Below are 17,259 nucleotides of genomic sequence, written 5' to 3' on the forward strand. Positions count from 1 at the left end.
GTAATCTGGCTGTAATAGAAACTTGTGTACACTACCAAGTTAGTTAGCCAGTTCTGCGTTTTGATTATGCTGTTATTAAATGAGGCAAAGAAAAGTCTATGGCTGTGTGCCAGGTTTAGAATTTTACACAGTGAACAGATTGCAGAGTATTTGCTCATGTCACCTCAGCTGTAGTTCTTGCTATTTTAAAAAGGGTTTCCAGGGCTGTCCCCAAACTTCGTGCCTCTGAAAATTCAAATGCATGCTTGCTGTCTGAAAAATCCTCTAAGATTACTTTTAACTCCACCTTCGCTGGGGAGCTGAAAATTTATTTTTTTCTTTTGTCAGTGATATTGGATTGTAGCTTACATATAATCCCTCTTTTTCTGCTTACCCCCTTTGCCCCAATTTCCAAGAACCCGGTCTGCATACTTTGCATCCAACTTTGTGGACTTATTCCAATCCACAGTGTTTTCACAAACTTAATAATTGGATGAGTTTTTATTGCCCACCTATGGTTGCCTATGAGCAGTCTTCTTTCAGTGTAAGAGACAGGCAGGCTAGATGAGACTTAACCACATTTAACCAAATCTGGAGTCACATTTAGGCCAGTTTGATTCAGAGCAGCAGATTCCTTCCATGAAAGATAATAACCAGTCAGATTTTATTTACACTAAATGGATCGAAACTTTTTATTCCAGTTTTACATAAGTAACTGAAGTGAAATTTGCTGGCTGCCTGGAGTTTTGAACTTGTTTTTCCAGACTGTTGGTCCAGGATTCTAGATTACTAAATTAGTGGTTACTAGATCAAGACAGCTGACTGTCATGTTGCTTGTCATCCTGTAGATGCTATAGTTGAAAACCTGGCTCTCAGCAAAATAGCAGACTGACGACTGAGTCCCTCTATCTTCAGGCTTGTGTTCCTGCACCAGCTATGTAACTATTTTAAGATGCTGTTTTTGCACTTAGGCAGCATTCAGCAGGGTTGATCTTGATTCCTGCATGTTTGGGCTTCTATTCGTTACTGAATATCATTGGTAGTCTCTGACTGGCAGAGATTCTTGGCTGCAAGTAATGTATAATAATATCTTTCAGAAAATTCAGTTTTTCCTTTTCAAACTTTTTAATCTTGCCTTCATGATGATAGTAATCTTTCTGAGTTTTTGGTATTTATTTGGAAGCCTCAAATGTCTGCTATTCTGCACTTTTTAATAGATTGAGTGCAAATGTTTCTACTTGGAGGGAAAAGCATAACCGGGGCCATCAATGTAAGGTGGTTATCAAGAAACATGAAGTTGAATTGGGCTTTCTTTACCCAGAGGGTGGTGAGAATATGGAACTTGCTTCCATGTCAAATGGCTGAGGCAGTTAGCATCACTGCATTTATAAAGAGGAAGCTAGACGAGCATGGGAGGGTGAAGGAAAGTGTGTGCTCCAATAGTGGGTTCGCATGAAGAAAGATAGAAGAACGCTTAGGTGGAATAGAACCAGTCACATGGGGTGACTAAATGTTATGTTCAGTGCTGTATATTTGATGTATGTGCAATAATAACTTTTAATTAGACAAGAGAGATTCTTGTTAGGATAATTGTTAACTTTGATCACCAGATTCCTAGTTCCCGCACCCCAAAAGTAAATGTCTAATGATCTGATATCTAATTGTGAACTTTGTCCCTTTTTCAGTGAAGTAAGCCAGAGTGTTTTGTAAACTATAAAGGGAATTACCTTCAGACCCATTCATCTGTTGTAATAGCCACTCGGAAGAACATATCTTGGGGAGTCTCCAACGCCGGTTGTAGGTTGGGGAATCTGACCTGTGGTTCAGGTAGGTGACATACTCCTGTTGAAATTTCATTTTGAGCATTGCATTGATGCACTAGTTTCAGCCCTGTTTGCCCTTGGGGCATTGTTTTCAATACTGCATATTTTAAAAACATCCTCTGTAGCTCCTTGAGCATAAATCTGTCTTCCACTACATCTGCATTTGGTTTCACTGTTTAATTTGGATAGGAATAAATGATTTCAGGCTGATAAGATATCCTGAGTGCAGTGCTGCAAGGATCGATGCTGAGGCCTCAACCCTTGATATATAAAATAATAATTTGGATGAAGTAATCAAAGGTATGGTGGCTAAATTTGCTGATGACACCAAGATGGATAGGAAAGTGAGTTAGGAAGACGTAAGGAAGGAACTGACAAAGGAATAAAAGCCAATTGAGTGGGCAAAAATCTGGCAAATGGAGAATAATATGGGAATATGTGAAATTATTCATTTTGGGAATTGTTAACTTTTTAAAATCTAAATGCTGAGACATTGCAAAGCTCTGAGATGCAATAAAGTGTGCATGAATCGCAGAAAGTTTATGTAAACAGAGAATAGAATAGTATGTTATGCTTTATTGCGAGGGGACGTGAATGCACAAGGAGGGAGATTACACTTCAGTTATATATGGCATTGGTGAGACCTCATTTGGAGTGCTATGTACAGTACTGACCTCCATATTTAAGGGAGGATGCTGCCAATGTTTAGCAGTTCCAGAAGAAGTTTACTCGATCAATACCTAGAATGAGCAGATGACCTATGGGGAAAAGACTAGACAGGCTAGGTGTGTATCCTCTGGAGCTTAGAAGACTCTGAGCTAATTTAGTTGTGACTTGTATGGTCCTGAGGGGCCTTGACTGGGTCACTGCTGATAAGATGTTTCCTCTTGTGGCAGAATCTAGATCTAGGAGTCATAATTTGAAAATACGAGGCCACCCATTTCAGAGACAAGCATTTTCTCTCTGAGGTTTGAGTATCTTTGGAATTCCCTTCCCCATATAGCAGTGGATGTAGAATCCTCCTATATTTTTAAGGCAGTGTCGGAAGATTCTTGATTACCATGAGGATGAAATATTGTTAGGGGTGTGTAGGGAAGTGAAGTTGAAGTTTAACACCAAATCTGCCATGATCCATTTGAATGTCGGAGCAGACTTTAACGGACATTGGACTACTCTGACCTTGTTTGTATTTCTATTAGAGCTGTATTCCTTCATTGGCCTCGTTTGCTTAAGATCCCTCTCTTTATTAGTTTTAAATTCTCTTTCCCCTCAACGATTTTGGCAATGACAACATTGTTGTCAAGAATATTTGTTTTGGCCTGTGTCATTTTATATTTGAATATTGTTGTGCTGAGCTCCAGTTCTGTTTGCGCACCTGCTTTGGTCTGCACTCTTTCTTATCATGAATTTTTATTTTATTGGTTCAGAATTATGCTCAACTAGTCAGCTTTTATTTCTGCTGGTGAAACATCGGTCAGGGAACTCACCTGTTTCTCTTAGGTCAGGATGTTTGATGTCCATGTGAATAGGCAGAAGATCACAGCTTCCTGAAATTGGGGTTAGGACCTCCAATGTGTTTGCAAATATCCAGGGCAGGAATGGCTGCCAAAGTGTTTAGACCAAATTATAACAACTGTGCTCTTCCTCTAACAGGTCGTGAGCTCTCAGGTCTCAGAGCGTTTGCACTAGGTTTCACCCTTTAAAATGGGGCCACAGCAAGAAAAACTTGGGGAAGGACTAACATAGGTAATTTGGAAATTTGTTTCAAATGCAGCACTTTTAACTGTGCCACAGCAGTCCCCCACTGCTGTACTACACTGCAAGGTGTTGAAAAATACGTTATGCCAAATTGAAGTTGAGGCGCTGAAGTGAAATTATTTCCACAGGCTTGGGAGATTGGGACTGGGAAGTTTTAAAAATTAGAGGTTCAAGTGTAAAATTGAGAGAAATTGACACAATTAACAGCAAATGGCATCAAATGCCAAACCAATTAATTTTAAATCAGAACTTGGTAGAATTTTTGTAAAAGATGTTTGGGTGGATGGAATTAAGTCATGGATCAAATGCAGCATGGCAGAACAGACGTGGGGCCAAAGGGCTTCTTTTTCTCGTCTTCCATTTGACCTTGGGTGAGAGCCTAAAAGAAGCCTTCTCTTTCTCCACTTCCCACCGATGACCTGATCGTTCATGTTACTGTTGTAATTGAGTCAGTGTTACGGCATGAAAATAGGTCATCAAGCACCTATCTATTCTAATTCCATGGCCCAGCACTGCCCCACTGCCTTGTATGCTTTGGTGTTTCAAGTGTTCATCTAAGTACTAAAATTATTCCTGCTTCCACCCCCTTTCAGGCAGAACATTGCAGATACCACACCACCCAGTTCCCCTTAAATCCTCTCTCAACTTCTAATGATATTGTTGTAATATAGGAAATCATGCACAGCCAATTTATGGACCGAAAGCTCCCTCAAGCAGCAGTACAGTAATTGAACAGAGTTTTGTGTTCATTGAAAGTTAATTGACAGGAGGAAAACCTCCATAATGATCCTGGGGTATTAACATGCCCATCCGTGAGGACCTGTACCATCTCCAGCTGAGTGTTAGATTGCGAACCACAATTAGGTGCAAATGTGGGTTGAATTTGTGAATTTCAAACTAGGTGCAACTACTGCCAACTGACCAAGATACCTGAAAAACTATTTCAGATGCCTTTATCTCCTCGGCTCTTGTCAACGTTTCAGACTCCAAACTTGTAACCAAGACTGTAAAAATGCAGTATTGAAGGAAGTGCTCCCTTGTCACAGTTCCTGTGTTTAAAATGAAACATTGTGTCAAGCTGTCACATTAGCCTCCACAAATCCAAGGCATTACCAGAAGTGCAGATTGTCCTAGTGTCCTAACTAACCATACTGAATGAAATGACCTAGCCATTAACCAAATTGCTGTTTGTGGAATATTGCTGTTGCAAAAGATAATTCATTGTGTCTGAACAAAATTTGCCATGTTTTCAGACCATAACTGAAACTTGCTACCTATTTAAAATGTGACTGGGCCTGCAAACAAGTGCTTTGATTTCTGTATTTTTTCAGCTTACCCTATTTGAGTAGCCATTTCGTAGCCTTGTGTTCATTTTGGAAGAGAAATGTTTTGCATATTTAAAGCTGAATGTGTAGATCATCCTTTTCCCCTTTATTGTTCATTCCTATCCTTCCAACAGAAATCTAATACTCTTGGTAACTTCAAGGGGGTGTGTCATTTAAAACATGTTGCTCTGAATTTCCTTGCTTAGTTGGGTGTCAAGAATGTCCTTTAAGATGCCATGACACTCTGCTGCACGTTAAACTTATTTGGAGGTGCAAGGGTGGACAAAGTCAAAAATCACATGACAACAGGCTTATTTGGATTCACAAGCTTTCAGAGCGCAGCCCTTTCGTCAGGTGCACTGAGAGCAGACAGGTGTGTTCCCTCCCAGTGGGGGAACACCTAAGTGGTCAAGGGCATTCAGCCTCCAATTTTGGGTAAATGTCTTCCAAGGCAGACTTCGAGATACACAACAGTGCAGAATCCCCAAGCAGAGACTGGTAGCCACGTTCCATCCTCACATAGACAGCTTCAGCTGTGATCTTGGGTTCATTTTCACGCTACAGGTGACACCTGTATCTGTAAAAAAAAAGTCTAAGATCTTCCTTATTGTCCTGTGTTGACAGCATAACCTTGGTAAATTCTTATGATCTTTCTACCTTTAATTAGTGTGTACAGTTTTGGATAATGTATTATGCGTGCACGCACACACTGACAGACATATTGGCTCTCCCCCATGCACGTTCATAAATCTATGGATGAATCATTTCACCCAAGATGTTTGTTTATTTGCAGGTATGTTCTGTTTTGTTCAAGAAACACAATTTGCATTCACAGGCAGTGTGGTATTTTGTAAATTCCCGCTTTTGGAATAAAACCCGCCTGATATCGGTTAAAACTCAGATTCTGGACAAGCCCTCTCACCAGCAATTCACTGTCTGATCTGAGATGTCAACTTTTGTACATTCCTATCTGTCTGTCTGAATTTTGGAAAGTTAGGCAGACACTGATGAAACCTTGAATTACCTCAGGGTAGTGACTTGAAACAGATTCAGGAATTTGCATCTTAATCAAGCAAAACTTGCATCGTCTTAAGAGATAACAAGGTATTAAGCTGGATGAACACAGGCCGAGCAGGAAAGCTGACGTTTCACGTCTAGACCCTACTTCAGAAATGGGGGAGGGGAAGGGGACCCTGAGCTAAATAGGGAGAGAGGGGGAGGCGGATAGAAGATGAATAAGGGAGAAGATAGTTGGAGAGGAGACAGATAGGTCAAAGAGGCAGGGGTGGTGCCAGTAAAGGTGAGTGCCATTGTGGAGTTGGGCGGCGGAATAGCTCAGTCCAGGGAGGACGGACGGGTCAAGGGGACAGGATGTGGCTGGTAGGTAGGAGATGGGGGTGGGGCTTGAGGTGGGAGGAAGGACAGGTTAGGGAGGCAGGGACAAGCTGGGATGTTTGGGGAACCACTTTGTGGAATACCCTCACTCGATTCGCAACAGACAACTGCACCTCCCAGTCGCGAGCCATTTCAACTCCCCCTCCCACTCCTCAGACAACGTGTCCATCCTGGGCCTCCTGCAGTGCCACAACAATGCCACCTGAAGGTTGCAGAAACAGCACCTCATATTTTGCTTGGGAACCCTGCAGCCCAATGGTATCAATGTGGACTTCACAAGCTTCAAAATCTCCCCTCCCTTGACCACATCCCAAAACCAGCCGAGCTTGTCCCTCCCTACCCTGTCCTTTCTCCCACCTACCCCTCCTCCCACCTACCCCTCCTCCCACCTACCCCTCCTCCCACCTACCCCTCCTCCCACCTACCCCTCCTCCCACCTACCCCTCCTCCCACCTACCCCTCCTCCCACCTACCCCTCCTCCCACCTCAAGCCCCACCCCCATCTCCTATCTACCAGCCTCATCCTACCCCCTTGACCTGTCCATCCTCCCTGAACTGACCTATCCCTTCCCTGCTAACTCCACGCCTACCCTCACCTATACTGGCTCCACCCCTGCCTCTTGAACCTGTCTGTCTCCTCTCCACCTATCTTCTCCTTTTATCCATCTTCTATCTGCCTCCCCCTTTCTCCCTATTTATGTCAGAATCCCCTTCCCATTCCCCATTTCTGAAGAAGGGTGTAGACCCGAAACGTCAGCTCCTCTGATGCTGCTTGTCCTGCTGTGTTCATCCGGCTCTTGACCTTTTTATCTCAGATTCTCCAGCTTCTGCTGTTCCTACTATTTCTTCTTTCTAACAGTTCTCCATGTTATATCCCACTTCTGCAATTTCTAGAATGCAGGACTGTATGAATGATTAAAGATTCAACAGGAGGCAGTCAACAGTTTTCGATTTGTTGACTCCACGCACACCAGTTGTATAATCCTTTGATCTCTCTGCCTCTAAACTGTCTGTCTGCTCCTCACTGCACCCAATGAAGGGGCTATGCTACAAAAGCCTGTGATTTCAAATAAACCTTTTGGACTATAACCTGGTGTCATATGATTTTTGACTTCATTTTAACCTGATACGCAGCTGGTAAATTTCTGGGTTTTTTTCTTGTGACCCATGAATCAGGTTTTCAAAAAGAAAAATTCTCTCCGCAGAAGTAGAGATTAAAAACCCAGAAATGTTTCCTTTTCTGGAGGTTTTTGTTGTATATATGTGATTGTGTCACTTCGTGCACTATTGTCGTTCCATATACATCTGGCATTCTCCTGGAGGCAGAAATGGTTAAGAGGCGATTTGTCAGAAGTGTTTAAAATTATGAAGGGCTTAGATTGACTAATTTGAGAAAAACTTTCTAATGGCTGATGAATTTTCACCCAGAGGCTGTTGCCAGAAGAACGGTGCAAGCTGAGGCAAGACACATTTGCAGAGTGACTGCATAGGGTTTAGAATGTACTATCTGTATTATGGAGAAGCGAAATGTTGCCAGTCCTTTTGGTTTGAATTTCTTTGACATCTTCCAAACCCATGATGACTACCACTTAGGGCCAGGACAGCCAGCTACCACCAGCAAACTCCCCTCCAGTTTGCATCCTGACTTGAAATTATGCCACCGATCGATTACAATCATTGGATCAATATCGAGAATCTCCCTCCCTAGCACTGCTGCATGCACCTACAGCATATGAACTGCAGTAATTCAAGAAGGGAGCTCACTACAGCATTCTCGAGGCTAATTGTGAGTGTGTGGTGATCTCCATGAATGAAATTTAGAAAAATTATTCATCAGGACAGATTAATGTAATGCTTTTTACCGCAGAGAAGAGAGTGCTGAATAGTTGTTTGTTTAAAATTTGTCATTTCTGTATTCATCCTAATGAGTGCAAGGCACGTATTTTCAACATCTTCCCCTCTCTTTTGCAATGCTCGTGTAATACTGAAGAATTACCTTTCAAAGAAGAACTAAATAAGTATTTGGAAGGTGAAAGGGTTGCTAGGATATCGCGCAAGGCGTGGCAAGTGAAAGACCTGATGTAGAGTCAACAGACTGGCTTCCTTCTATTTTGCTACGATCCCTAGACTGGATTTGCATCAAGACAAGAAACTAAGGCTGTGCAGTAGTGGTGATTATTTTTGGTGTATTTTTCAATGACCTAGGGTGTCTTCTCAATGGCCCCTGTGAGGGATGTAGGCTTTATAGTGCAGCAAAGCTGGATTTTAACAGACCTTTGGGGTTGAAGCTTGGGCAGCAGTGCCCTGGTGCAGTGAACACATTGACATTCTTTTGAAGGCTCAACATATAAATCAAAGGCTGATCCGGGTCTTGCGATAAATCATTTTCTTGGTAAAAGTTAGATTGACGTTGTTCCGCTGTGCACTGTTAAAGTCTCTGGAGCCGCAACAATTTGAGGCTAGTTGATTTAGTTTATTTCAATAGTGAAAATAACTAAGATGATGAGAATCTGCTGGTGAGCCCATTGTTGTATTATGAATAATTGTAGGTCATCTCATGGCTTGAATGCACGTGAATTCTTGAGAAGAAACTTAAAACTGTGGAGAGCAGAGAGAACCCAAGTGAGTAGCCATTTAAAATCAAATCTCACGTTTTCAAATCGGTTTTCTTAAAAAAAAAGAAATTTGCCTGAATACCTCTACCTGCCATGACCTCCATTTTCACTTTGTGGTAACCGCACATGCATTAAAATGCTGCTAAGTTGTCAATGTAGATGCCAGTGATACTGTATTCAGTGCCAACAATGCCACAACTTTGTTCTCTGGGAGATGCATATTTTTATGCATTCAACTTGCTATTCATCATTCTTTGAGCATCTAATTGCACTGTTGCATAAGTGCTCTGTATGAAAGGTATTCAGTTAATACATCAAAGTAGGCTATTAACCAAAAACTTCCAAATCAGGAGCATAACATACGTCTGCTTATTTTCTCACAGAAAAGTGATTTTCATTTAGCATGTTTTATTTTTCTGAACACAGTAGTGTGAACCAAGGGCTAGCTCTACATCGAGATTTAAAGACTTGTACCTAGGCCTTTAAAATCTAAAGGAGTACTGACTTGAGGTTGTTTGGGCTACACAAAGGATGTAAGTTCAGAACCTTGTTGGATTATATATGGAGTACTTCTGAAAGCTTTTATTGAGCTTACATAACACAAAAGGTAGATCACAAAAAATCCTGGATTATTAATTTTGCAGTTTTCTTTGAAAACCTCAAGCCTATTTTGCCAGTCAGTCAGCTTATGGTTGATCTGAATGCTTCATATTCTGACCTACTTCCTTAAAGCCATTGCTCATCAAGAATCTAACCACCTACCTTTTAAAAATTCAAGGTCTCTGCTTCCACGACCTTTTGAGGAAGAGAGTTTCAAACACGTATGACCCTCCAAGGAAAATGTTCTTCTCACACGTCTGAAACAAGTAATCCCTTATTTTTAAACAGTGACTCCAAATTCTAGATTCTCTCTCATGAGGAAGCATGCTTTCCACATTTGTCCAAAGCCACTCATAATGTATGCTTTCACCAAGTTGCCTTTTACCCTTCTAAACTCAATGGAAACGAGCCTAACATGTTCAGTGTTTATTCATAAGTCAGCCATCCATTCCAGGTATTCATTTAGCACGCATTTACAGTCTTCCTTAAATTAGGAGACCAGCATAGTACACTAATCTAAATGTCTTATCAGCATGGAAGGTTAGGTGTTTATTATTTGAGAAGGTGCTTGATGCAAGGTCAGCGCAGCATCGTTAGGATCAAGTGCAGCAAAATTATCCACTACATCTGTCTCGTTAGATCTGGGACAGTCAATTAGGATTGCAAAGTCCCTGTCCTCTGACACTAGTAGAGACTGTGGAATGAAGATCCCTGAGATGGGGCGATTCTGTGATCAACTCTGAGGCCTCTTAACATTGCACACATGCAGCTTTTTTAAACCTTGTCTTGGTCTGGTGGCATTGCCATTAAATAATCAGCACTCATGCCTGATTGCTGCCTCCAACAGAGCCAGAGAACTGATCTGAGGGAAATAACTACCACTGCCTGTTCTTCAAGCCCCTTGCCACCCTATCTCCCAATCCCAGGTTCTCTCAAAACTATTGTCCTGTACACTCAAATTCTCTCAATCTAATGCCCTGAGAACCACCGCAGCATCTGGTGAAATTTAGTTCTTAAGGCTGAAATTTAAAGCTTGCCTTTAAATCTAGTCATCACTATTTGTAAAAGCCATTCTCACCACCAGAAGCAATGTCACTAAATTTAATGGTAGAAGTTTGCTGGCCTTACCCTGTCTGGCCTCCGTGTGAATTCAGACCCACAACGTTATGGCTGAGTCTGAACTGCTCTCTGAAATGGTCTAACAAGCCATTTTTAAGGGGCAGTGACGAATGTTAGCCTTGTCAGCATTGGCCACATCGCATTAAAGAATTAAAATCCGAAAGTTGTTGGCAATGCGATGCAGGAAAGTAGCAATTTGAAGTCCTTCAGCTAGGGAAAAGAGTTGAAGCTTAAAGGACGACAAAAAAATCCAACCATGTATTAAGCATCACAAACTTCCCACCATTAAAGCTCTCCTCATTAAAGAGACCCCTTTAAAAGTTACCCTCTTGGGTGCAAGATAATGCAGGTGAAGTGAATTCCCAAGTGATATTGATTCAGCTGCTTTTTAAAAATGGACCTGAGGTTGTTGACTTCTAAATGGACCTCTAAACCATGTATGTTATTTTGTATTTTGGGATGTAATTTCCCTGTCTGTTACAAGAGAAAGATGTATTATCTGTTGTCTCTAACTTTGCTCCAAGCTTGTGAATTTTGTCCTCTTGCCCTCTAGCCTTGCAATCTCCATCCAAGTTAAATAGCTTGTTTACTGTAACCACCTCCATATTGGCTGTAATAATGCTGGCAATGGTGCTGCTATGTGCTGGGGCCCCACTTGCCTGGTTACTGAAATTCAAGTGGCATTAGATTCCAGTCTAGCATGGATCACTGCGCAGTCGTGTAGAAAATGGTGTGTGTGCAAATGTGACGTTATAAAGGAAGTTTAAATGAAGACTGTTGAGAAATGGTATTAGCCAGATTGTGTTGGCAACGATATTTGTAGAATTGTACAGCCTTTCCAACTGTTTTTGACTCATGACAAATGTCAATTTGAGATACATTAAACATGTCTGCTCACTATTGCTGTTCCCAATAACGCTGTTGCCCCCTTCTAAGGAAGTGATTTTACTGCTAAACTCTTTTGCCCATAAATGGTAAATCTCAGAGATTAAAACAAACTCCTGAGGGCAGCATTGATGCTAAGTCTTTTTGAAGTAAATTACAAAACAGTATGTGGTGTGCCAAGGGTCATTCTTAAATCAGAAAAATCACAAGCAGTCAGGACAGACTAAAGTCTTCCTCCTGTCTAAAAATGGGAGTAAGCTTTTTTAAAATATATTTTCTGTATATCTGGAATTGGATTGGCCAATATGCCCTGCCCTTTCTCTTACCTTCCCGCCACATCCTGATGCCGAGAGTACAGCTATTCTGGTTAAAACAACGTACGTGGTTTGAATTGGTGCAGTAAGCTCAAAGTCACAACATATCACAAAACTGTTTGTCGAGCAATGCTGACAGTTTGAATGGGGAGTGTCTTGGCAGGTTCAGTCTTGGAAAAGGCCAAGGACATCCTGTTCAATAACATGGCCATGGTGCCTACTAGGGAAGCTTTGTGTTGCAGCTGGCCGCCTTTGCTTCTGCCAGGTGGTACTTGTCTGTTTCTGAAGTTTTCTCTTCCCCCGCAGATAGAGTCAAATGCAGCTACAATGCCGTTGCACAGTTTTCCTTGACTGCCTGGCAAACTTCGTAAGACTCCCTTCAACATTCTTATCAAGACAACAGCTGGATATCATCAAATGCTTCATTTACAATTTCAATTCCCCCCAGTCCATTTGTTTAGAAATTTCCCTTATCTGAAATGGAAACCAGAGAGTTTCAAACATGTCTGCACTCAGTGCTCCGTACATAGATCTCAGCTGGTAATAGTTTTGTGTGGTGTTTGGCACTGGCCTAGCTGAAGTAAGGGCGATATTGGCCAAGGTCACTGCTTTTGGCTGTAACCCAGTGACCTGTGCAAATGTGCAGATCTTGGGTGCCTCTGGAGACACAATCACAAAGTATGATTGCTATAGTAAGGCACCAAAAGCCAGTGCTTCTGCCCCATAGAACTCTGACCATAAGACAGAATGCCAGGAGACCAGTCAAAAGGAATGGCAACAAAATAAGTTTTCTTTCCTCATCAGTTTCTGAACTGAAACCTGTCACTTAATTTTCTGCTATTACGTGGTGGTTTTTGCCATTCTGACACTAGGTAGAACAGCAAAGGAAAGCTCTCTGTGACATCCTGTTTGCATTTTTTAATGTGGAGAGTGAGTGTGACTGAGTCAGAAGGAATTGATGATTACAGGACCTGTCGTGAATACCTTCAGAATCTGATCAGTTCCTGAAGTGCAGAGAAGGGTATTCCAGGACTCTGCCACTGCTGTGTGCAGCTCAAGTTCTACTTCAGTTGCCTTCTGATCCTGGAACTGGTTTTTGCAACAACTGGTGGAAGTTAAGTTTAATGGAGAGAGTTGGCTGAAGATCCAGGCACACAGCACAGTAATTTTGGGATTATATGCTTATTCCTGTGATTTTGGAAGGCTCACTGACACTAACATGCACTAGATGCCTCTGGGTCAAATTTGTATATCATCTAACATCATTAAAACAGCTTCATTAATCATCTACCTCCTTGGTATTTGTTGGACCTTGCCAGAAGTAAATTCAGAAACAAGTCAACGCGGAAGATAGGAGCAGGTGGAGGCCATTCAGCCCTTGGAGCCCACTCTGTCATTCTTCATGATCGTTGCTGATTATCAAACTCAATAGCCCAATCCTGCTTTCTCCCCATAACTTTTGGTCCCAGTCACCCCAAGTGCTATATCTAGTCACCTCTTGAATACAGTCAATGTTTTGGCATCAACTACTTCCTGTGGTAATGAATTCTACAGGCTCACCACTCTTAGGGTGAAGAAATGCCCCTTCGTCTCCATGCTAAGTCGTCCACCTACAGAATACATTTCCTCACTTAACTGGCTGGCCTTAAAATGTGAGGTCCTCATATACCTTTTATATGTGGTACATATAAAAGCATGCCTTTCCTCCACACAATGGGGTGTACACAAATCTTGACTGTACAGTTAGTAAATTTGCTGATGACACAACATGTAGGAAGATACATTGAAATGACCTGCAAAGGACATAGATGGTTTGTGAATGGGCTAAGATTTGGCAGGTGAAATATAACGTGGGAAAATGTGATTTGGCAGGAATAATCAAGAAGCAGCATTTTATATAAATGGAGAATTCGTAAGCCTTTGAGCTACAGATGGATCAGCTGCCTTGGTATGTGAATCACAAAATTAATACGTAGATGTAGTAAGTTGGCATTTTGGATCTTGTCATTTGTTTCATGATGAATGAGATATACCAATAGGGATGTTTTACACCATTGAGCAGGGCATTGTTGATGCCATATCTGGAATTTTGCACTGTTTTAGCCCTTTTAAGAAAAGATGTAAATGCTGATGTCTGAGGTTCTGTATGAGAAAAGTTTAGACAGGCTGGGCCTATATCCTTTGGAGTTTAGGAGAATGGGACTTAATAGGGTGGAGGTTAAAAGGATGGTTGGTTGCTGTTGTGGGGAAGGATTGAACAAAAGGACACAATTTAACAATAATTCAGAGCAATTTTTTGAGATTCTCGAGTCTTTAGAACTTCTATGCCCAAAGATGGGCCATTGTTTATTGTATTCAAGGCAGAGATAGGTAGATACCTGATTAACAAGGGAGTCAGAGGTTATCAGGGCTGAATGCATGGTTGAGGTCACAGTCAAGTCACACCTGGTCTTACTGAATAGTGAATGAGTCTTGAGCACCTAGATGGCCCACTCTTGTTTCTAATTCATATGTTCAGAAGCCGATATATTACTTAGTATTGCAAAGAAAATGTTATTACATCTCCTTGCAGGCATTCTCCCGTTCCACCAGAAAGTTTTGACTTGATTTGGAATTTGGTGTAACTACTGTGTTGAAACTCTATTTGATTCAGCAGAGCAATCCCTGAGTTTGTTCACCTTGTGCAGGGGCTGCTGCAGGAAACTCCGATGGAGCTTGAATGGCTCCTGGGATCTTATCATTGTTCAGTTTTTCTGCTGAGACATAAGGAGAGTTCTGTATTTTTACTGAAAAATGTAGCCTGATATTTTGGGGGAAAAGAGAGAATAATGAAAACAAAGGATTGTTTAACTTGAAATTCCTGGTGAAAACCGAGGTTCATTTCTCTTAGCTAGTATCTAGTTTACAGTGCACAGAAAATTGATCGTAATCATTTCCCAAAAAGGTGTTTGTTTCCTAATGAGAAACCCTAAAACCTTTTTGATCCATTCTGCACACCAGATTAAGATATGCAATGTAGAGCTTTGTGTACTGCATGTGTAAGAATCCAGGCAAATTGTTTTCCTTCCTACACAGTTTCCTGTTCAGTTCTCTGATATGCCCCCTGAGAGAACAGTGTTGCTGCGAGGTGTGCGACCTTTTCTTTCCTGTGTGTGATGGGGGTGCATGTCAACTTGGCTTCATTAGATAGCTTTTTTGCTCTTGAGCATAAAGGTGGCCACTCAGCCCATGGAAGCTGTCTTACTACTTTGATCAGTTTAGTTAGTCCCATTGCTTTGCTTTTTTTCCTTCTTGCCCTGTAGTTCTGCAAATGTCTTCTCTCCCAGTGCTTATCCAGTTCACTTTTCAGAAGTTACTATTGATACAACTCATTGTAATTGAGAAAGTATTCTCTGGAAAATAACTCTCATTTGGATTTTTGTCGTCTCGTAGAATCCCTACAGTTTGGAATCAGGCCATTCGGCCTATCGAGTCCACTCCAACCCTCTGAAAAGCATCTCTCCTCGACCCACTCCCCAATCATGGCTGATGTTTGTTGCTCACAACCCCTTGACAGTGAAAGATATTCTGATCTCTGACCTAAGTGACTGACCCCTGATCCTGAGGAGTCCTGTGACCCATTGTTTTAGCTTCCTCAGTTTTTCCTGTTTTTAGACATACCTCATGTCCGTCCCCAGTACCATTCTATTACATCTGCTCTCCACCACCTCCAAGGCCTTGATTTCCTTCCTTAATCATGGTGCCTAGAATTGAAAGACAATGATGAGACCTAGTACAGAAGCTAAGCATGAATGCTTTATTGAGAGACACAGGAACCAGAGGTCCTTGCAGGCCCTTCTAATGAAACTTAAAATTGAGAAGAGTCAGGCTTGGTTAACAGCCCTGTATCAACAATCACTCGTATAAACATGTAAATTAACCAGCCATTAATCTTATTGCAGTTTACTTGCACCATGTGGTGTGAACACTTAACATTATCTAACAATGACCGCATTTTAAGTAGCAGTTTGTTGCAAATGAGTTGACTTGGCCTGTCTCAAGCTCAAGTGTGGTAGAGTTAGTCTCTGAGCCTTCAATATCAAAACATTGGTCATCTTGTTTTCTAGGAGAATATTTTTGGCACCAAGTGGTGATTTGTAAGTAATCCGGATTTAATATTGATTTGAAACCTTATCAGTAGCCACAGTGACTATTTAGAATGATCTCATTAGACAGGTTGATAAATATTCTGCTTGGAGTGCGTCAGAAGTTTCATTGGTAGGAGGAGAAGGGAGCAGTACTTTGGAATTCAAGACGTGGATCAGAGATCATGTTTCATCAAGTTTGTAAGAGCATTTAAAATGTATTGCTTTTAGAACCACAGCCTCCACCCACTGTGGTTCCTCGGACAATTGTTGCTCTCTGTGCACATCAATCCCTGCGCCACTTAGGCCTGTCTTTGGCTGAAGTCCCCACAAGCATCCTTTCTGGCACCAACAGTTGGAGTCAGTTCTCGGACACCCAAAATACCACCCTGAAGCTAATGAACATGAGGTGATAATTATAGTAAGCAGTGCTGCTTTGAGTACTAAGCTCCCCTTGAAATAGTCGTCGTGGTGTTACTGATCTGTACACGAGACAAGCTTCCACAATTTTGCCCTGAAAATTATTTACATTTTTAAGCTGCACCTAACTTAATCTGTCATTGGTAATGTGTGAGCTTCAACTCTGAGGTAGCACACTGTCATCTGAGACAGTCCAATCCCACAGACTTGGAACTTTCAATCTTATCATGCTCCAATGAGGGGTGCAATGCCATCACTTTGCATGAGACATTAAGCTCTCAGCCAAAGATTTTAAAAGATCCCCTCAAGCGACTGAATTCTCCTCCGTAACCTGACCGGTATTTGTGTTTCAGCTATTGCTATTAAAAGGTACATCTGGTGACATTACATTGCTTTTTGAGATTTTGCTGTGTGAACATTAGCTCCACTTTCCAATAACCAAGACTGCCCTTTTAAAATGATTCTTTGTAAAGCAGTTTTGGAGATTCTGAAAGTAGCTATACAAATCCAACTTCATAGGATAGAACCAAAATAATGTAAAGTGTGTAAACCATTTAAAGTAGGTAGGACTTTCAGGTAATGTTTGACCAGCATAATTGCCTGCTCCATATGTTATTATTTGGTTAAACCAGAATATAGATTAAAAGGAGGCAGAAAAGAGAGCTTTCCATAGTACTTGCCAAGACTCTAGTGCAGTTCAGATACGTTTCTTCCCACTATACAACCCTGCAAGCGAAACTTGGTGCAGTATGGCAGGCTGGTAACCTTGGAGTGTATTGCATGAATTAACTATTCCTTGTGTCCATTCTGTCGTGGCACAAAATTTATCTCCACTTTCTGGCTGTGTGACCTTGATATTAAATGGAAGATTAGTTCAAGGGTGAGCCCTTGTGATGAGGCTG

At 41.6% G+C, this 17,259-nt stretch overlaps 1 protein-coding gene across 6 annotated transcripts in view; it reads left to right on the top strand.

Annotated features, from left to right (window-relative positions):
* LOC125448629 (GRB10-interacting GYF protein 2-like) overlaps positions 1-17,259 on the top strand; it is a 105,918-nt gene that overhangs the window by 21,407 nt on the left and 67,252 nt on the right. For 5 of the 6 annotated variants that reach the window (XM_048524039.2, XM_048524044.2, XM_048524041.2 and 2 more), the window contains exon 5: positions 1,665-1,806. The gene's annotated coding sequence lies outside the window, so the exon portion shown is untranslated. Of the gene's footprint in view, positions 1-1,664; positions 1,807-3,455; positions 3,549-17,259 lie in introns of all 6 variants that reach the window. The other variant, XM_048524040.2, reaches the window with a different exon arrangement.

Source organism: Stegostoma tigrinum, chromosome 45 (genome assembly GCF_030684315.1).
Source record: "Stegostoma tigrinum isolate sSteTig4 chromosome 45, sSteTig4.hap1, whole genome shotgun sequence".
In the NCBI taxonomy this organism is placed as follows: Eukaryota; Metazoa; Chordata; class Chondrichthyes; order Orectolobiformes; family Stegostomatidae; genus Stegostoma; species Stegostoma tigrinum.